Below are 17,062 nucleotides of genomic sequence, written 5' to 3' on the forward strand. Positions count from 1 at the left end.
TATGTAGTTATTCTTTAGTTGTGTCTAACTCTGCGACACCATTTTGGGTTTTCTTGGCAAAGATACTGGAGGGGTTTGCCACTTCCTTCTCTAGCTCATTTTACAGATGAAGAAACTGAGGCAAACAGGATTAAGTGACCTGCTGGAGATCATACAGCTACTAAGTATCAGAGGCTGAATTTGAAATCAGATCTTCCTGAGTCCAGGCCTGGCACCCTATCCATTGCAATATCTAACAAATATTCCTTCAGCCTCTTAATGAAGACTTAAGTGACTGGGGATTCTTCATTCTACTTGGCATCCCCTTCTACTTTTGAATAGCTTTAACTATAAGGGGGCAGTTAGGTAGAGCAGTGGATAGTCTTCAGATACTTACCAGCTATATGACCCTAGTCAAGTCACTTAACTCTGTTTACCTCAGTTTCCTCATCTGTAAAATGAGCTGGAGAAGGAAATGACAAACCACTCCAGTATCTTTGACAAGAAAAACCCACATGGGGTCATGCAGAGTTGGACCTGACTTAAACCACCGATGAGCAACTACAAAAAACATTGGCATAGTCTCTCCCACCTCCCTGAAACACATTTTCTCTGCCTCTTAGGACTGTTAGTTTCCCTCAGTTCAGCTCTAGAAATCAGAGGATTAGGACTCAAATCCTGCCCCGGACCCTCCGCACCAGCACGGAGCCTCCACCTGGCACCTGTCGGCTCTTTTCTACAACCAGAGGACTCCAGGCGGGGTAGGACTAAACGACTGTGAGAGTCCTCTAGGATGGAGAGCTAGGACAGTAAGCTTTCCTACCCTCCCCACCTTCCCCTAACGCTTTTGTACTGCCTGGCCCGTGTAACTGCGTGGACAACCCCCTACATCCCCATCTAAACTGCAGGCTCCCTGAGGCCAGGGCTGATCGCCTTTTAATAAGTGCTTCTTGAACCGAATTGATTCTGGGGACGGGGCTCAGGACGGGATTTTAGACACTTCATAATTCATTTTACAGCACGAGAGGTCAGTCTACTCTAGGACGGTCCTAGATTTAGGAGAAGACCATTTTCCTCCCCACCTCCATCCCAGTGGGCTCTCCCCGTTGCCATGGTAGCCTTCGCTCTGACCCAACGAGGTCCTACCATTCTACACCCTCTCGGGGAGGTGGGGAATCCCCAGCTGGAGACCACCCCCATTTCCGGTCTTCTGCGCAGGTCTTCCTGGGAGCTGTAGTCCCAGCCTGCGATTGGCCAGAATGGCTCCCTGGGGGATGCCGCTGGAAGGCGGAAAGGGGGGGAGGAGCGGAGTTCCGTACCCCGCCCCCACTCTCCACCCAAGTTACCGGCGGTTAGGACCGGGAAGGGGGCGGGGGTGGGGTGCAGCGCGAGAGGCGAGGGAAAGTCACGTGATGTTTGGGTGTTCGGTCTTCCTCACCCAAACCTTCCTTTCCCCTCCCCCTCCCAGCCCCCGCCCCTTCTCCGTTAACCGCACGGTGCGTGCTCCCGAGCCACCCAGTCGCAGGTGAGGCGCGCGCGCGCCGGGAGCCCTCCCTCCCCCCTCCGCCGACGCTCTCCAGCCTCGCGCGCGCCCCCGCCTCCCTTTCCCCACCCCGGTCCTCGCGCGCGCCCCCTATTGTCCCGGGACCGTGACTGCGAGGCGCGGCTCGGGGCGGGGCGGGGAGAGCGGGGGAGATGGGGGGCCTTGGGGGAGGGGCTGGAGCTCGCGCGAGCAGGACCCGGAACCCTCTGCAGTCCCCGGGGGCGGGGGTGTCTGAGGAGCGCTGGGTGCGGACGCCTCCCGGGCTACCTTGGAGATGGGCGGGGGAGGGAGGTGGTGGGTAGGCTCGCCCTTTGGGGGAGGGGCTGGGGCTGGCTGTGGCCGAGTGGGGGCGGGGAGAGGAGCCTGGCCCTGCTCTTAGGGGCTGGGAAGGGTGGTTGGAGCCTGATTGGGGCTACGCCGAGTTGAGCTGTTTGGACTTTATCTTCCTGGCACCCAATAGGCGCCTAATAAATGTTTATACCGTCGGGGGCTCTGGAAGGCTTTTGAGGGAGGGAGGAACTGGGTGTGATCAGGCCGGAGCCAGGTGACTTCGATTCACAGAGATTCACTGATTTAACCCCACGTTCCACCTCTCCACGATTTTAATGGACAAAGAGCCCCAAAGTGATCGTGACTTGTCCAAAGTTAGTAAATGGCAGAGATCCACCTTGAACCCGGGTTTTCTGGTTCCCAGATTCAATACTATTAAACACGTGGCGTGTTAGGAGTTCTTGCGTTAGTTAAAGGGCAAGATGATGAAAGGCTAGATTTGGGGAATATTTGTGAAAGTGGAGAGGAGGGAATGGATTTGAAAATGACCAGGGCATGTATGTCCTTGAAATGCCGCAAGGAATGTGGCTAATTAACAGTTAATAAACGTTTATGAAGCATTTACTATGTTGCAAGCACTGTGCTAAGCGCTGAAATATACAGAAAGGCAAAAGACAGTCCCTTCCCTCAAGAAGTTCCTTGTCTAATGGGGGAGCAACAAATAGATACAAAGTCTACGTAGGATAGATTGCAGACTCCGTTCGTTTTCAAAGAGGACCATGACATCCGAGAAATGATGACGTGACTTGCACTTGACTTTGTTGCCAGGGAAGTCACTAGACCAGATTTAAGAGGGCTTGGGAAAGGCTTCCTGTAGAAGACAGAATTAGGACTTAAACCAGGAAAGGCAGTAGGCAGAGATGAGTAGGGAGAGCATGCCCAGAGCTGAGAGATGAGGATATGTCTTGTTTGTGAAACAGCAAGAAATTATTCTGGCAAATGCTTAAAAAAAAAAAAAAAAAAAAAAAGAGAGACCAAAGATTGTAGATTTCTTAAATGGGATAGCTGACTTTCAGTTGAGATAGCCAAGGAAGGCTTCCTTGTAGAGATGAGGTGAGACTTTAAGTTTAAAGAAGACTGGGGCAGGATTAAGAAGGGGAAGCTGGTGGCTGATGGGAGTGAGAGTCACCATCCAAATTACCTACATTGTCAAGTGTGTTGAAGGGTTCTAGCAGACATTTTTTTTTTCTGGTGGTTATATGGAGATTTTGTATTTAGTATTCCTTGAAATAATCATGTGCTTGACCAAGTTTTGCAGTAATTGGATTCTGCTGTTGTTTTTCCCTTAAGGTTTGGGTGACTGTGGCAAATTTACATGGGGTGGTCAGAATGAGGTAGGTTTAATGAGGGAAAGCTTGATGTAGCTTCAGGTAAGTAGGTGGCCTGGTGGATTGAGTGCTGGACCTGGAGTCAGGAAGTCTTGAGTACAGATTCTGCCTCATGAACTTAATATTTCAGTGACATTGGTCAAGTTCCCTTTCAGTCCTTCTGTCTCAGTTTCATCATTTGTAAAATGAAGATAATAATAGCTCTACCTCACAGGGACTTGTGAGGATCAAATGAGATAACCTAGGTAAACCTTAAAAAACCTTGCAAACCTTAAAATAGTTTTATAAATGATAGTATTTTTATTTTTGGAAAAGGTGCCCAAAACACTGACCTTGTAGTCATTGTCCAAGTTCAGATCCTGCCTCTGCCACTTAGTACCTGGTTGACCTTTAGCTTGATCTTTCTGGGCCCTAGGTCACCTATAAAGTGAAAAGATTGAGTGTGTCTGTGGGGGAGACAGACGACTAAGGATCAGTGCTTGCCTTCATGGAACTGACGGTCCAGAAGCAAGGATATGACACAAATACACAATAACCATAGCAGAATGCAGAACCATAAGAAAGGAACAGTCACAAGGCTGCAAAGATTCCTAGGAGGGAAAGATCATTGTCCCATGAGATCAAGAACTTTCTGGAATAGCTAAGCTGGGCCTTGGGAGGAGGGGAAAGGTTTCCTTGGATCACCAGAGAGTGGAGTGGGGAGGGGGGAAGATGCTTTCTTCATTTTCTCTTTTTCCTCTTTCCTTTTCCCTATACCCAAACATCCTTTTGTTTCCCTGGGTACTCATTCCTTACTTAGGGACTGACTTCTCATCTACGTGTTTATTAAGCACCAACTCTGTTCAATACATACCTTCTTCTGGGAAGCCTCCTTGGATTCCCTCCTTGGTAATGACCATTTCCCTGAGGAGTACCATAAATATCTGATGGCAGCTCTCTCATGTCCTAATGTAATGTATGTTGTGGGTTATCAGTGTCTCTGAATCATATCCTCTTGCCAAATTGTGATCTCCATCATTAGCCACATTGTGCGTATTAAAACTTTTTGCCATAGGGTCCAGTAAATTTTGTTTTCACAAGAGGCTCCTAATAAATGTATATTGAAGGAGCTTGGGTTTACTCATTTTGACCCTGAAGGGACACTTATCTAACACCTTATGTCATAGATGAGGAACTGAGGCCCTGAGAGGTTAAATGTTTTGCCCAAGGTCATGAAGGAAGTAAATAGATCTGGGAATTCAAAATCTAATGCTCTTTCTATTGTACCATGATGGAATTGAATACCTGAAGAAGACACTACTCTGAGCACGGGAAGAGATACCACAATGAAAAAGATAGTTTTTCCTACAAGAAATTTGCATTCCACATGTAGGGGTAAAGCACACACACAAAAAAGCATACTACTGTTCAGAATGTGATTGGGGTTAAAAAGAAAGATCCGGACAGAATTCTGCCTAGGAAAGTTTGAGGGGAAAGTGTTTACCTTTAGCTGAGGGCCAGAGAAGGCTCCCGGGAGAGGGCAGCCAAATTAAATCCCTGCACATATGTGTTCTTTTGTTCCTCCCTTGGCAAACTTGGGTGCAGTCACTGCAGAGCAGAGAGCTGGAGTTGGTGCTTGGATCTGACCTCCTTCCCTCCTGCAGTGTAGTTCCCAGTGAAGGTGTTAATAAGCATGGAAAGACTGAGGGGGAGAACCGTGGCTTGTGACTTGTTTCTCCAGAATGTTGTTTCAGAAATCATTACCTCCATCCATATTTGATGTGGCTTTCCAAGGCCACTTCAGCTTTATTCCCCAGAGGTTTGGGTCTGGAAGTGTCAGAGGCCCTAGACTGGAACAGGAGACCTGAAAGGGCTTTCCTTTTGTTCCTTCACACTTCACCTTGGTATGTCTGTAGAACTGGAAGGAACCTTAGAAAAAAAAGTCTTGGATACCTGAATTGTTGAGCAAGGTTTACCTCCACCCAGCCAGAGTCTTTGGGGGTACAGCCCCCTTTGTCTCAGCTGCTGCTGCAGACCCTGCTGAGCTTGGGCCCAGTCTACCCTGGACTCCAGGGCTTTTGATTTTCATGCTGGCCTGTGATTTCATTAGCATGAGATCTCATGGAGGAAATGTCTTCCAACATAGGCAGCTGTTCTGCAGCTGGCAGTCTGAGAGACATGTCTGGGGGCAATAGAGTGACGTGGCCATGGGCAGTCAGTTCCGCGCTTGAAGTTGAACTCAGACCTTCCTGATTCCAATGCCAGCTCTCTGTACTGTGTGCTAAGCTGCTGTCACAGGCTCTGAATGGGTTGAAGCTAGGTTTTTGTTTTTTTAAGGACTTTATTAGTTTTAGGGAAATAGGGCCGTCATGAAGAATAAACCAAACAATGTCTTAGAAGTCAACTATTGAATAACAACCTGGCACTTTTCAGGGTTTGGAGAAAGGAATACTTCAAAGTGCTATGGAATTGTGGGCTGCTGTCCTTACTAATATCATAAGCTCTCTCCTCCATCCTCACCTCTCTCAATTCACATGGCTACCACACTAGTGAGCCTGTTGTTACCATTCAGCCACTTGGACTATTGCAATAATAGTCTCTTAACAGATTTTCCAACCTCTGCTTCCTTCCTTCTGCATTGGTTGTTGTGGCATCTGTCGTGGCACTAATTTGTATTTTGGGTTTTGTTTTTTTTTTTTTGGCAAAGATACTGAAGTGGCTTGTCATTTCTTTCTCAAGCTTATTTTACAGATGGGGAAACTGAGGCAAACAGGATTAAATGACTTCCCCAGGGTCACACAGGTAGTGAGTGTCTGAGACTGGATTTGAACTCAGGTTTTCTTGACTCCAGACCTGGTGCTCTATCCACTGCTCCTTCAAATACTGCCCCACTGACTTTTCTTCAGAGATCTTGTCATGTCATTTCTCTGTCCAAAATACTTCAAAGGCTCCTCTGGTGCTTAGGGAGAGCACTGGCTCTTTAACTGGAGTTAAAGGATCTGGGTTCGAGTGCTATCGCTTCCATCTCTGGCCTGCCACTGTCAAATCAGTTCTCCTCTCTGGGACTCAGTTTCCTCATTTGAAAAATAAGGAGATTGGACTAAGTGGCCTTGGAGGTCCTTTCCAGTTCTAGTGTTATCACTGTCAAACATTCACTACCAGCCTAGAATTCAGGGCTTTCCATAACTTGGCTTCCAACTGCCGTTTCCAGCCTTTTCACAGACTATTCCCCTCCACTTATTCTGTGCTGCAGCCAAAGTGAACTTGGTCTCCTCCCCATGGTCCCACATGGTCCCTTTTCTGTCTCATGCTGCTTCTTGTGCCAGAAATGCTCTCTGCTCCATTGCCTGCCTGCTGAATTTCTACTTAAATCCCCAGCCTCTCTCTCCTTCTGCCCTCTCTCCTCCAACCTCTTTCTCTCTTCCCCCTTCCTCTTTCCTCCCTCTCCTCTTTACCCTTCTCTTTTTCTCTCTCTTCTTCCTCTCTCCTGCCCCAACGTAATCAAGGCCCCCCCTTTGAAGCAAACAATCCACTCTTTATGCCACTTTTTGATGGGGTCTCTAGAAATGGAGAAATCATAGTCTCCTGAACTGACTTATCTTATCCAGCTAAAATCTATGGCTATCAAGCACTGATGGCAACTCTCTGGACTCCACTGTCTCTGCAGATAAAATGAGGGGATTGGACTGGAATTACCTCTTCTGTCTCCTGATTTCCCAAATCCTCTTCTCACTTTAACATTCCAGGTTCTACCAACCCATTCCTAGCTCTACATTCAGGGATTCAAGATGTCTTCCAGCTTAGACATTCAGTACTCTGAATTCTAAGGCTTCTCCTCAGCCCTAATGTTCCAGGGGATTCCTATATTAGGTAGGAATTTGGACTGAATGACAACCAAGGACTCTTTTAGCGCTAACAATGGATGATTTTATGATTCTAGCTATAACAACAACAATGACAGCTGACATATATAGAGTGCTTTACAATTTAGTTTGTATCCTCATAACAACCCTGGATGGTACTGCAGGTGTTTTTATCTTTATTTTATGGCTGAGGAACCTGAGGCTCCAGTGAAGTGACTTGCCCAAAGCCACATGACTAGGAAGTGGCAGAGATGAGATAGGACCTTAGAGGTGGAACCATGAAACTATTAGAGCTCACGCCCATCTTCATGATCCTCTGTCTTCCCTTCCCACCCAGTGTAGGAATCCTTTTAGCATCTCTCTTATGTGGTTCATCCAGCCCCTGCTGAAAACCTCCAGTGAGAGTGAGTGAGCAGAGCATTGTCCTAAGTTTTTACATTGTAAGAGTTAGAAGGGACCTTAGTCAACATCTAGTGTAATTCCCCCATTCTTGAGAAGAAGAAACAGAGACTTCTGAAGGTGATGGGACTTGCTCAACCCATAGCTAGTTAGTAGTAGAATGGAGGTCTCTCTCTTGACCCCCATTGCAGCGCATTTATGATTGTGTAACAGCTATGATCATTAAGTTTTGACATCTACTCAACATCTACCTGGAGAGAGCAAATATTTAGTGTCTATTACGTTTCAGCGGCAGCTGTGCTGGGTGCTTGAGGCACAAAGACAAAATGAAATTGTTCCTGCCCTCAAGTGACTTTCACTGGAAGGGACAGGACATAAATTACTATGTATAGCATGGTGGAACCTGAAGCTGGAGAAAGCACTAACAAGTAGGATTCAGAGGTAAACATCAGAGGAGGCAGCTGGGTGGTGCAGTGGATAGAGTGCTGGACCCTGAGTCAGGAAGACCTGAGTTCAAATTTCATCCCAGATACTTGCTAGCTGTGTGACCGTGGACATGTCACTTAACCTCTCTATGCCTCAGTTTCCTCAGTTGTAAAATGGAAATAATAATAGCACCTATCTGCTAGAGTTGTTGTGAGGATTAAAAGTGAGATAACTTTGTAAAACACTCTGTAAACATTAAAGTGCCTTTTAAATGCTAGCTATTAGGAAGCAACAGGGTTGAGTGTTGAAGGAAGGTGAGGAATATAATTGGTCATAAGGGTGAGGGAGTGCTTCCCAAGAATGGGAAATGACTTCTGAATGTCTATGGGAGTAGAAGATTGAGTATTGAATTTGGGGGATAGCTAATAGTCTAATTTGGTTGTAACATAGAATTTGTAAAGGGAGTAGTATGAAATAAGGCAGGAAAAGACCAATTTGCAGAGGGCCTTAAATGCTCAACTATGGAGTTTCTGTTTTATCCTATAGGTCATAGGGAGGCCCTGATTATTTTTGATCAGAGGAGTAGAATAATCAGACCTGTGCCTTAAGAAGGTTATTTGGCAGTTGTGTGGAAGACTGATTGGATGAAAGAGACATGGGAAGCAAGAATGCTAGTGAGGAAGCTATTACCATAATGGTAGTGAGGGGTTGTAAGGATCTGAACAAGAACGGTAGCTCCATGAGTGGAGTGAATGGATGAATGGGAGACATGTCGTGGAGATAGAATGGATAAGACCTGGAGAAGGAGGGAGAGGGAAGGGTTAAGGATGGCTCTGAGATTTTAATCTGGATGACTGAGCCACTAGCAGTGTTGAGGTTCAGGGGTGCTGGGGACCCCAAAATACCGACACACCGGGTGCTGCTCAAATGAATTCGACTCAAATCTTCTTAAAGCCAAAGAAAGACAAAGTTTATTAAAGATTCGCCATATTGGGTTGACTCTTAAGGAGCCTAAGTGTTTGTAACTCTTGTATTCACAAGCTGGCCAGATGGAATCTCAGCTAGATAGACTCTGAGCTGGATTGAATCTGAGCACCTTCATGGAGGTGAGATGGAACTTAAATACAAAAAAAGACTATAGGAGGGATCTGGGGGTGGTTTGGTAGTCTAGGGTGATGGGATGAGGGGTTTAGGGAGGCTCTTGAGGAGAAGTCCAAGGAGGACCTCAGTGGGACTGGGGTGACTGGTCAAGGGTTGGAAACAGCTGGAGGCAGTCAGGAGATATCAGACAGTGGAGGGCCTGGGCAAGAAGCAAGTGTCGCCGGGTAGTCGGGGGTCTCAGAGATGGTCTTGATAGATCAAACCCAGGGAGGATCCTGATGGGAGTGGCTAGTAATAGGATCAAATTGTGGGGAGTGCAACAGAGACCAGGGCACAGCAACAACAAAAAGCCCATGGGCTTCTGGAGACTGCTGGATCAAATGGAAAGATTAGATTTGAGTAAGAAAGTCTGGATCAAATGGGAAGACCTAAGGGGAGCTCAAGCAGGCTCCCAGAGTCTGAACCCCATCAGCAGTGCTATCCACAGAAACAGAGATGTTAGAAGATATGTTGGGTTTCACGGTGAAGATAATGAGGTTGGGTTGCTTATTCAAGAGAAGATATCCAGCAGGTAGTTGAAATGGAAAGAGAGGGAGAGGGACAGAAAGAGGAAGAGAGAGAAGGAGAGAAAGAGGAAGAGAGAGAAGAGAGGAGAGAGGGAGAGGGGGGAGAGAGAGGGAAGAGAAAGGAGAGAGGAAGGGAGGGAGAGAGAGAGGGAGAGGGAGAGAGAGACAGAGAGACAGAGACAGAGAACATTGGGGCTAGGTATATTGATTTGGGAGTCATCTGTGAGGATATGATCTTTGAAACCTTGGGAACAGATGAGGTATCCAAGAAAATCCATGTAGAGAGAGGAGAGGAGAGCCTAGGACAGAGGCCTGAGAAACACCCTTCCTAATGGAGCAGGAGAAAGATAATGATCAAGTGGAGGAGGGGAAGGAGCAGTCAGCCAGTCAGAGAACCAGGAGAGAACAGTGTCAGAAAGCCAAAGGGAGAGAAAGTGTCCAGAAGAAGAGTGGTGCCCCAAGGCATCAAAAACTGCAGAGAGGTTAAAGAAGATGAGGATTGAGAAAAGGCCACCATATTTAGCAGCCAGGAGATTGTTGGTGGTGTTGGAGAGAGCATTTCAGTTGACTAGTGAGTCTGGAAGCCAGATTGCAAGTAACTGAAGAGTGAGTGGGTAGTGAGGAAGTCGAGCTAGCCAGTAGTATAGATGCTTCTTTCTAGGAGTTTGGCAATGAAAAGGAGGAGAGACAGAGGATGACAGTTTGAGGGCACTGTGGGGGCAAATGAAGGTTTGTTAAGGATGGAGTATGCCTGAACAAGGGGAAGCTAGGTGGTGCAGAGGATAGAGCCCTTGGCCTGGTGTCAGGAAGATGAGTCTTCCTGAATTTAAATCCAACCTCAGATACTTACCAGCTATGTGACCCAGGGCAAGTCCTTAACCCTGTTTGCCTCAGTTTCCACATCCCTAAAATGAGCTGGTGAGGGAAATGGCAGACCTCTCCAGGATCTCTGCTAAGACAAACTCAATGGGATCATGAAGAATTGGACACAACTGAAAACGATTGAACAACACCTGAGCAGACTAGCAGGTGTTTGTTGGCAGCTAGTAAGATGAAGATTTTGCATACAAGCATATTGTTGCATGTGTGTTTCTACTGTCTCACACATACACGTATGTATGTGCATATGCATATACACAATGTACAGTATCTTGAAGACACACATTTATTTATTGAGGAAGGTTGTGGAGAAGACAGGAGGGGATAGGATGGAAGACACAGGTAAGCCATGGAAAGGGGAAGGTCAGGTTCTTCTCTAGAGCTAAAAGTGAAGGAGGAAAGGATGGGTGAAGATGGATTTTGAGGTATGGAGAACAGGGGAGAAAGGAGTATATGATGAATCTTTCCTCAGAAAAGAAGTCCAGGGCATCTGTTTGATGAAGAAGCATAGGTGGGAGGGGGCTCTAGGGGCCTGAGGAAAGAAGGAGAAGGTTCAGAACAACTGCTGAGGAGGATGAGATAGTTAAGGAAGAATAGCAGTTCTCCTGTTCAGCAGGGGGCCTAGTTTGAGAGCAAATTACCTGAATTTGCCAAGTCCCAGTTGAGAGCAAGTGACTTAACTGCCACAGTAGGGTGACTTCCTTCTCCTTCTAGGGCTGAGCAGAACCGAATCTCAGAAGTGGTAGGGACTTAGGTGGCCATCTAGTCCAACTCAGTCCTGTAGAAGAGTCCCCTCTACAGCCTCTCTGATAAGTAGTCATCAGCTTTGTTTTTGAAGACCTCCAGTGAAGGGGAACCTACTCCCCTTTGAGCTAACTAGTCCATTCCACTTTGAAGTAAATTTCCACATTGTTAGAATATTTTTTTCTTACCTCAAACCCAAATTTGTCTCTCTTTAGCTTTTGCCCATTGCCCTTAGCAAACCAGGACAGTACAATGTCTCATTTATCTAATATCCTCTGATTGTCAAAAACAGAATGATTATGTGCCCCCTGAAACTTAATTCTCCATGCTAAGCATCTCCCTTGTTTCTTCAGTTGATCCTCATGGTACTACCTTGAGACCTCTTACCTTACTCTGGACATTATTCCATACCTTCTCCTGTCTACGGAAGTGTCTTCCCAGACACCCCCAGAGTACTTCTTCCCCTTTGTCTTTACTTAGAAATGAAAGTCTAGACATTGAACTTTTGTGAGCCTCCTTTCCTCCCATACTCCAAATTCCTTCTACCCTTCAGCTGTTTGTAAAGAGTGAGTGATTATAACCCCTGGGAGTCCTTTCAGGATCCTTGGCCAGTTCCTTCAACTGGTTTTCATGGTATTAACATGAGGACTTACTTTAATATTTGTAATGCTTATGACATGAAGGTGCTACCTCCTAAAGTAAGCCTTTTCCAACTGCCTTGCTTGTCAACACTTGCTTTCTTTTTAAAGTATATTGTATTAGCTTCACTGGTTAGCCATTGTCTCCCTCTTCCCTTTTGTAGAATATAAACTTCTTCTGGGCAAGAATTCTTTTTCATTTGTGTTTATATACCTGATATCTAACATATAGTAGGAGGCATTTAATAAATGTTTTCCTGAATTGAATTTAACTGAATTTTATGAGGGTGAACAGCCCCATTGTCAATGCAAATCACACTTCTGAGTAGATGAACTTTGTGATTCATAGTGGTAATTGTGAGGAAAGTGTTGTGAGCCTTAAAATGCTATATAAATATGAAAAATGTCATTTGGTGGTCAGCCTCTGGGTGATAGGCCATCCCTGGTCAACTTTGGGTGACAGGCATGCAAGCCATCCCCCATTGGCCTTGGGTGAAAGTGGCACAGAAGTCATCCCTCATTGGTGTTGGGTGACAGGCACAGAAGCTATCCCATACTGGTCTTCGGTGACAGACAGAGTCCATTGCAGGGCCCACATTTGAACTCTTGGTCCAATCTGCCTGAGCTCCTGCCTGTTGGCATGGCATAGATAGAAGGGTTCAGCATCACCCCCACGCTACAGTGAGACAGACATTGGAGGAGGATGCTTGATACATAATGGGATGTAATCTATGTTTGTGGCATATTGACTAAATATGAAATGTCACATGCCATGTTTTCTAGACTCCTTACTATCCTGGTTGCTCTCTTGTGGACATGCATTGGCGTTTTTAGGGCTTTTGTTCGAGGGTGATAGCTAGACTTTCCAGAGTAGTTTCACATTTTGCTATATGGGAATATAGTATAGATTATATGGGAATAGATTATGTGCTCTGCCAACCAGCCTTATTGGGGGACAACATGGTGGAGTGGAAGGGACATTGGACTTGAGTCATTAATAGAAGGCTTGAATTCTAGCTGAGGTGTGATTCATGTGACCATGATTCAAGCTACCTTACCTCTGAGTCTCAGTTTCCTTGTCTGTAAAATGGGGATAACACTATTAATGCTACTAATATACTTCACACCTTCCCATGTTATATAAATTTGAGTTGGGCTCTGTGATCACCCTCTGGGGATGTAATGGGGATTAAGATAGAACCTCTAGGGTTCATTGTCTAGTCATGGAGGGAAAATCCATGTGGAAAAATTAATTATAAGGTAGTGCACACTTATGTAACTAAGGTCATTGAAAGTCATAGATGATCAGAGTTCAAAGGGCCCTTCTTAGAGAGCAAATCCAGCCTTCTCACTTCCATAGGTTGTAATTTTGTCCCCAGAAGGGAAGTGACCTGCTCAAGGTTATACAAGTTCTCATTGACAAAGCCAGGATGGGCACCTGAAGACCTGGGGTATGAGAGCTTTCAAACCTGGTAGGAACTTAATCATAGACAGAAATGCTGTTGGAGAAGTGAAGAGGAGGCAGTCTGTTGGTGACATGAACACAGTAAGAAGACTTTAAAAGGACTTAAAAAATATTTTTTGGAAAGTTTTCCCCTACCTTAAACTCCTTTTCTTAGAGCTAACATGTTGGTACATTTCTCAGAGAATAAGGAAAAACTGATTTATAGGAGAAAAAAAAGAGGTGGTTGAAAAATAAATAATTTTCCCCACACTTCATCTAACACTTACCGAAAGAGAAGATGGGAATTCAATTTCCAGGAGTCAGATGCCTGCCCTCATTGTATCCTTGGGATGTGGTAGAGCCTACTGCTGAAACCTGTTTGGCTAGGAGCTTTAGGATGAGATGATGCCCCATGTGATGTCAGAGGCCTGCCCCTGTTCTCCTCTATGAACCCTTTGTTCCTGTACCTGGTGCTCTTCTTCTCATGACCCATAGTGCCTGAGTGTGAGAGACATCTTCAGACACTCTCTGTAACTGGTTAATGCTCAGTTTGTGGTCAGGGTCAGGGTTTGGATTGGGCATGCTGGAAAATGTTGAGCAATGGCTCTCTGAAGATACCCAGCACTCTTTTAAATTTAATCTGTATTATTAATATTTTCCCTATCGCTTTTTTAAGTCTAGATACTAAAACAATAATAAAATAATATATAAATGTATGTAATAAAATAATAAAAATAATAAAATAATAATAATAAGACAATCTACTAAGCCCTGTTTGCTGATTTCCTAGATGTAAATTCTCACCCTAAAAATGTATCAGTCAGTCCTAGTGAGCTCTATGTGTGTGCTACAGCTGCTCCTAGGTGGGAAAGAACATGAGAAAGAGAGCTGAAGCCTGCCCTGCTCAGGGCAGGGAGACAACACCCACAGGAGGCAGTGAGTGAATGGGAATGAGTCAGGGGGGATGATTGTGGGTTGATGCCCAGGCTTGGACCAGAATGTCCAGAAAGTGACAATGAATTTAGGGGTAACGGTGCTGGCACAACAGCTCACTTTGAGTATCTGAATGTGGAAAGCACCCTCACTTTAGAATCAAGGAGTGAAGGAGAGGACCTCTGGGTAGGGAGAGTCAGGGCCAGAACCTGGAAACAGAGTACACTCAGTAGGTGACAGGAGAGGGTGAAAAGGACTGATGTTTATAGGGTCCCCTGGGCTTTGGGTGAAATATGACCAGTGTGAGGAAAGTCTTCAGGCTTATCCATGTAATTACCCTATCAGTTCTCTAGCATCAAACACCCTCACCCCCCCACCCACCCCCCCGAATACTCCCAGCTCATCAATTAATCACTCAATAACTATCTGCTACATGCCTGGATATTGTGGATAGAAAGACAAATGAAATAGGTCCGGCCCACTGGGAACTTACTATCCTATGGGGGAAAATAATGTGTATATGTGGAAATACACCCAAAATGTATGCACAGTAAATACTAGGTAATATAGGCAGGGGAGGCATTAGCACCTGGGGTATGTCTGGGGGAGTCAGGGAAGTCCTCCTGTGGTAGCTAACACTCTGAGCTGAGCTTTGAGATGCTATGGTGAGAAGAGAGTCCATTCCTTGTGTGGGTGAGGGTGGGAGAAATTGTAAAGGCAAGGGAATAGGAGACAGGACGTCACATACTGTGTGAATGGAATTAATTGTATAATAAGGCTGGAAATCTGGACTAGAGCCAGATTGCGAAGGGCTTTAAATTCCAAAGAAATCCATATTTGTTGCTAGTGACAATAGGGAGCCTCGAGTTTGCAGAGGAGGAGAGTGACACGGTCAGACCTATGCTTTAGGAATATTTCTTTGGCTACTTTGGATGACTTATTGGAGAGTGGAGAGCCTAGAAAAAACCAGAAAGCTGTTGCGGTAGCCCAGCCAAGAGGTGATAAGTATCTGAACTAGAGCTGTGGCTGTTTGAGCGGAGAGATACCATGGAGGTTCAATCGACAAGAATTGTTCTCTAGGGGTATTTAAGGATGGGAGCCCCACCACCTTTAGGGCTGAGACCTTCATGCTCATTGGGACATTTCTGGCCCCTCACATATGCTAAGGACACTTACAAATGCACCCTATCTCAGGAGGGCCCTAGGCAAACTTCAACTATCAGCAAGTCAATCTGGTGCTCTTGATTGCCAGGCCTCCCTTTGTGTGCCATCCAGCTCTCATACTTCCTGTCTGTGTGACCATGGAGGGAAGAGCTTCACTTGTGATTCTGACTTTCCTCATTTGGGAATTAGAGGGGTTACTCTAGGTGAACTCATCATTCAGTGATCCTGCTTTACAGGTCAACTGGAGTCAGCTAAGATACAGAATGGGGCAGCCACTTGCTAGAGGTCACAAAAACAGATCCCTGACTGAACTGGGGGATCTCCTGAGAGCCAGTTTAGGGCAGGTCTATTTGTCATTAAATCAGAGGAAATCCTGAAGGGAACTTAGACTATGGAAAATAGATTTTCAAAACTAGAAGAACTCTTAAGACTTGGAAATGGGACATAGAACATCAGCTGAAAGCAGTTGCAGAGGTTATATAGTTCCAACCTCATTTTACAGATGGGGAAACTGAGGCCCAGGGTAAAGAAGTGACTTGTGTGAGCTACGCTGCAGTCAGAGGCAGAGGAGGAACTAAAACCCTGTTTTCCTGACTCCTAGGTCAGTGCTCTTTATCTCTCCCTTCCCTGCTCTCCCAAAGTTTCTCTTTGTTCACACAGACACCTGCCATCAGAAGCTTTTCCATTCATGTACACTTCAAAGGAGTAGCTGCCAGAAGCTGACCACAGTCTGGGCCCATGCTGTCTCCAAGGGTCTCTTGGTTTCTGGCTTGTAGCTAGCCTTCCCTGCAGGATGTGAACTTGGAACACCATCTGCTCTAGCCTCCCTCCAGCTAGAACTGAATAGCAACCTGAATTTGAGTAGGGGAGTCTTCAAAGGCCCGAGAAGAAGAGGGCCGCCATGGCAATTCAGTCTGTCTCTCAGGCTCTGAAGGAGTTATGGCTCCTCTTGCCCAGCTGAGCCACTCTTGGCCTCTGTCCCTCATCTGGTAAAAACCTGCTGGTTCTCTGAGACCTGACTTGAGTGCCGCTGCCTCCAAGAAGACTTCATTTTCATAATATTCTCACATGGAGTCAGAAGACTCATCTCCGTGTCTGCCTCTGGCACTTGCCAGGTGTGTGCTGTTGGGAAAACCATCTCTATCCTCTGGGCCTCAGGGTGCTTAGTTATAAAACAGGAGGGCTGGATTTGACTTCCCAGGTCTCACTTGGTCTCTTCCGGCTTTTAAGACTATGACATGGGTTCAGGTCCTGATTCTTACAATTTTTGAGACCTTGGGCAAAACTTCACCATTTTGTGCCTCAATTTCTTAATCTGTAAAATGAGGACAATTCTGCTCACACTACCTGTCTTATAGAGCCATCAAGAGGAAAGTATTTTGTAAATTGTAGAGTATTGAAGAGTTGGGAAATTATTACTATCATTATTCTTCCACTAAAAGGATGCTAATTGAGGCAGCGTGGGGAAGTGGATATCATTCTTCTTCCCACCCCTCCACCTTCTCTTCTTCTGAGCTTACCTTTTAATGTGGAAGGTTTCACTTTCTGCACCATCATCCCAGTTACCTCAGTTGGCGAGGTGTCATGCTCAACCCTTCTCTCTCTCACCCTGCCCATCCCTTAGTCCAGCCTCAGGTCTCTCCATCTTCCACTCTATCCTCCACTCAACTGCCAAAGCGATCTTCTTTCAAGTGCAGGTCTGACCAGGCCCATTCAGTGAGCCCATATGGTTTCTGTTGCCTTTGG

At 45.9% G+C, this 17,062-nt stretch overlaps 1 protein-coding gene across 1 annotated transcript in view; it reads left to right on the forward strand.

The window, feature by feature from the left end:
* The first annotated feature begins 1,397 nt into the window (after positions 1-1,397).
* TSNARE1 (t-SNARE domain containing 1) overlaps positions 1,398-17,062 on the forward strand; it is a 282,756-nt gene continuing 267,091 nt past the window's right edge. The window contains exon 1 of the mRNA XM_072602914.1: positions 1,398-1,504. The gene's annotated coding sequence lies outside the window, so the exon portion shown is untranslated. The remainder of the gene's footprint in view (positions 1,505-17,062) is intronic.

The sequence above is a fragment of the Notamacropus eugenii genome, chromosome 4 (assembly GCF_028372415.1).
Source record: "Notamacropus eugenii isolate mMacEug1 chromosome 4, mMacEug1.pri_v2, whole genome shotgun sequence".
Classification (NCBI taxonomy): Eukaryota; Metazoa; Chordata; class Mammalia; order Diprotodontia; family Macropodidae; genus Notamacropus; species Notamacropus eugenii.